Source organism: Pollicipes pollicipes, unplaced genomic scaffold, assembly GCF_011947565.3.
Source record: "Pollicipes pollicipes isolate AB1234 unplaced genomic scaffold, Ppol_2.1 Scaffold_6052;HRSCAF=7182_pilon_pilon_pilon, whole genome shotgun sequence".
Lineage (NCBI taxonomy): Eukaryota > Metazoa > Arthropoda > Thecostraca > Pollicipedomorpha > Pollicipedidae > Pollicipes > Pollicipes pollicipes.
In genome coordinates, this window is record NW_023596805.1 from 18160960 (window position 1) to 18165959 (window position 5000).

A 5000-nucleotide genomic window follows, 5' to 3' on the forward strand; every position below is an offset into this window, starting at 1 on the left:
ATGCCCGACCTTCCGACCCGGGCACCGCACGGAGGAGAACAGGCCCGACCTCCCGACCCGGGCACCGCACGGAGGAGACCACGCCCGACCTCCCGACCCGGGCACCACACGGAGGAGGTCATGCCCGACTTGGTGATACATCTTTCGAAAACCGCTGACGACGGAAAAATGGTTTCACTTACGGCGATTGACGCATGTAAAGCTTTCGACAGCGTCGAGCATGGCCGGCGCCTGGAGAAATTCGGCTGGCGTGCGGTTGGCTCCCGCTGGTTCCTTTTCTAGCTTTGCACTCGCAGGCAGCGTGTGCACGGCCGAAATGACGCTGCTGCTAAGTCACAGTGTGGTTGAAAGCCTGATACAAGGGCCAATTTTGTTTTTACTTTGTACGAATCACCTTCCAGCGCACATTACGGTTTTTTCCGTGCCATCCGATTGCTGTAATTTGTCTTAAGGATCGCGTCGAGCAAACATTGGCGTTACCTGACTCCTGGTTGGCCCGGAATAGTTAAAAGACAAATCCAACAAAAAAAAACTGGTTCATCCTGGTACACTCATATCAGCGACGCTCATTTGATACACTTCCCATTGATTTCGGACCTTCCGTTATTCGGGCCTTCCAATCCGTCAAAATCAGTGGCATTTTCGTCGGCGGAAACCTGGCTCGGAAGTCGCATGTGTCGGCAGAAGTCAAGTGCTGCTACGCACGCATCTGTAGCATTTCGAAATGTCCACAGAAGCTGTCGGAGAATGTTACAACAGGCTATTTGGGCTTTAGTCCTTCCCCACTTGCCTGATTGCTTGGCTGTGCGGGGAAGCTGCAGCAATCCTCTGCAGCACCGTACCCGAGAAGAAGCAAACTACTGTGTAGAACATGAAAGCATCAAACACGCATGACCTTGGTTGGTCTTAAAAGCCACGGAGATGGTGCTTTCACAACAATGAATTTATAACCACGCACGTTGAGCACACCAAAGAGAACATTGTGTGCATTTGGACACAACCACTCTGTTCCTTGTTTATTCCTGAATACCGAGGCCTTGCCTCAGGAGCCACGCACAGGTCTCTAACCGAAGAAATGATTGATCGAGGTCTCTGTGCCACCACAGTTACCGAATAACAACACGCACCGTAAATAGAGGAGGACCCAGTAGGGATATAACGGTGGATTATCTGAAAAGTAACATGGAACCAAGCTTTGGTGGAAAGCAGGCACCGTGCCGCGCAAGGCTCCGGCGTAAAAACAGCCATGTTGCCACCCGGTTCGCCCAGACAGTCGTCGGCCCTGCATTATCTGGTGCGGACCCCCCGCGGTGCTGATCCACTGCAGTTCAGTCTTTTTCATCCCCGTGAAAAACGTCCGCCTCTTCGGCACAGTTAGGATTTGTACGCTGCAAACCTTAAGTGGTGGATGTTTTTTTGGGCACTAAGCGGTTTCACCCTCCGGGTAGAACCACTTAGAGTCCGACACCGCAGCTTGCGAAAATCGGTCAGCGCTCAGCGGAGTTTGCTGTGACGGAGGGACACTTTTTTGTCGGGGGCCTATGCTCGAGTGCCGCGTGCCCTTCGTGTGACGTGTTGCTGGGGTGTTACCATGTATCCGCCACCTCAAGTATGCGGCTTCTGTTTGGTAACTATGGAAGTTACCAGCAACTGCCCATCTGTGGTCGTGTGGGCATGTGCAGACTACGTTACTCTGCACACACATTCTACAGTCTAAACTTCTACGGATGGAGCGGCCACCCCTTCCTCTCCGTCCACGCACTACTACATAACTCGCTCGCCAGTTGCGCCTGTCGATGAGGTGCTGCCTGTAAGCTAATTTCCGCAAACGTAATGTCATCCCGAGCTTACCACTGCTGACAAAGTGGCAAAATAACTGCGGCGGTCAGCGCGTCTCAATGATGCAAATGAACGTGCGGTTCTTGCAAGGTACGCTGTCGAGGCACCTTGTTGTTAGGTAAATAACTTAATTGACAAATAATACGTAATGTGGGGACGCTGAATGCATAACATATATTTTTAAATTTTATTAATTAATCACCGCTTGAGGCGTTATGTGTCTCACGGCCGCCTGGAGGTGGGGGGTGGGGATGGGGTGACGGGTAAGAGCACCCCACATAGTATCTAATGATCTTACTGGTGGTTGAAGAGAAGCCCGCTCGGTTATCGATAAGCCTTGGTCAGTCTCATCCAGACATTATGAATTTGACATTTCTCATGGATATTATGACGTCATGAGTCACGAAAAAGGCCGTTAAAACCATAAAACATACTAAATCAAACTCAAGGTCAATGGCATCGGCAACAGTGTCCGTTTACTCTTGGGAGCGGCACCTGAAAGAGCGTGTGAAATCAATTCAGAACCACACAATGATGTGAACAAATATTAATGCAATAAAAAAACACCAAAAATGAATATCAGCTGTACACATCGCACCATACCATACATACCTACACACGTGTCCCAGCTGTCATAGGACAAGTCAGGTTAAGTTAAAGTCTGATCAAGTTTAGGTCACCTCATGACGTGGCTTATCTGCTCTCCAGGTCTCTGTGGCAGACACATTCCATTCGGTTGTTGAGATGTGTTAGTTTCACACTGACCGCAAACACCTAAACAAATCATTTTTCCCGACAGATAAGTTGACCTCACATGAGGTCTAATGGTGACCTGATGTGACTTCGCATTGTATGAATGACTCTGACTTGCGAACTGTCGTATCAGTGGACGAATGACTTCAAAACATCCTAAAATAGAGAGAAAACTGCGGTTTACTGTATGTAGTCGTATAAGCGTATGCCATATAACCAAATCAGCCAGTCGTTACTGTCAGGAGCCAGCCAGTGCCGTCCGGTGAGGCATCAGCCTGCCGGCAGCCGCCAGCCCGGCACCAGCTCCGACAGCTCCATCGCCACTTGGCCCGGGCGGCGGAGTCTGTACTGGCTGTGGTGAGGTCGGGCCGGCAACATCAGGGGGTGGTTGTAGGTCACAGGGCTCGGGTGGTGGTCACAGGGCTCGGGTGGCGGTCACAGGGACCGGGTTAGGCTGATGGGAGTCAGAGCCAGAACTCAGCCCAGAGGCGCGCTTGTCCAGGTCACGGGTCGGAGGTCTCGACCTTGCTCCAGCGGCGAAAGGCCTCAGCTGCTCCCTGTTGTTGACGCGTCCAATGCGTGATTCGAACTTGGTATCACAGTATGCCTAGACTTGTCTTCTGTGCGCTGCGTATGCTAATTCACTTAATTTCAAACTGTGTGCGGCTTGAAAATCATCGTTAGTAATGTTCATGTTCAGAAAGCTGTAGAACCCAAAAATTGTCATCTTCGTTGCCCTCGTCCCAGGTATTGTGCTGAGGATGTTCATGTTTTGAACTTACTGAGTTCTATCTGTGGTTGTTGTCCACAATTGTCAGCTGATTGGCGTAGGTTGTGTGTCACTTTCACGGCTTCCGACACGTAAGCTCGCCGGCCACCCACCTCACGACTTTTATAAAGCAAATACGCTACTAGAACTGTCGTCCATTTTCGCCGGAACGTAAATTCGCCTGCCATCAAACGACTTACTCGTGTTATGCCAGCGGCCACGTTTTGAGTTCTTGCACGGCACCTTTTACTCGGCAGTGACTGTCATGGTCCCATCCTTGTTGTTGGGTTGTTTTGTTCTTGGGTTTCGCGATCACCCGTCCATATGCCAAAAAACCGATATCATTTTGGAGCCGAGCGTGGTCAATCTCAACCCCCCCCCCTCTCCCCCCGGCATGGGCATATCCCAGTAAATTTATCACATAAAAAGGTTCGAACTGAATGTTTACAAAGATCGAACATAGGCCGGCATTCGCCATTTGTATCCAGTAGGTTTACCTGGTGTGATTTGCAGCGGCGTACAGGCAATGATCCAGCGCCCCCCGCATCAATAGCATGTGGCTGGTGTCAGTGACCGGCCTATCTGTAGTCGTCCCCGGGCGGCAGGGCAGGGCTGGGACTGGTGACCGGCCTGTCTGTAGTCCCCGGGCGGCAGGGCAGGGCTGGGACTGGTGACCGGCCTGTCTGTACTCCCCGGGCGACGGGCAGGGCTGGGACCGGTGGCCCGGCCTGTCTGTAGTCATCCCCGGGCGGCGGGGCAGGGCTGGGACTGGTGACCGGCCTGTCTGTAGTCATCCCCGGGCGGCGAGCACGGCTGGGACTGGTGACCGGCCTGTCTGTAGTCATCCCGGGCGGCGGGGCAGGGCTGGGACCGGTGACCGGCCTGTCTGTAGTCATCCCCGGGCGGCGGGGCACGGCTGGGACTGGTGACCGGCCTGTCTGTAGTCATCCCCGGGCGGCGGGCACGGCTGGGACTGGTGACCGGCCTGTCTGTAGTCATCCCCGGGCGGCAGGGCACGGCTGGGACCGGTGGCCGGCCTGTCTGAAGTCATCCCCGGGCGGCGGGGCAGGGCTGGGACTGGTGGCCGGCCTGTCTCTGTAGTCATCCCGGGCGGGCGGGGCACGGCTGGGACTGGTGGCCGGCCTGTCTGTAGTCATCCCCGGGCGGCGGGGCACGGCTGGGACTGGTGACCGGCCTGTCTGTACTCCCCGGCGGCGGGGCAGGGCTGGGACCGGTGACGGTCTGTCTGTACTCCCCGGGCGGCGGGGCAGGGCTGGGACCGGTGACCGGCCTGTCTGTAGTCCCCGGGCGGGCGGGGCAGGGCTGGGACTGGGTGACCGGTCTGTCTGTACTCCCCGGGCGGCGGGGCACGGCTGGGACTGGTTGACCGGCCTGTCTGTAGTCATCCCCGGGCGGCGGGGCAGGGGCTGGGACTGGTGACCGGCCTGTCTGTACTCCCCGGGCGGCCGGGGCAGGCTGGGGACTGGTGAACCGGTCTGTCCTGTACTCCCCGGGCGGCGGGGCAAGGCTGGGACCGGTGACCGGCGTCTGTCTTATCCCCGGGCGGCGGGGCAGGTGCTGGACTGGTGACCGGCCTGTCTGTACTCCCCGGGCGGCGGGGCAGGGGCTGGGACTGGTG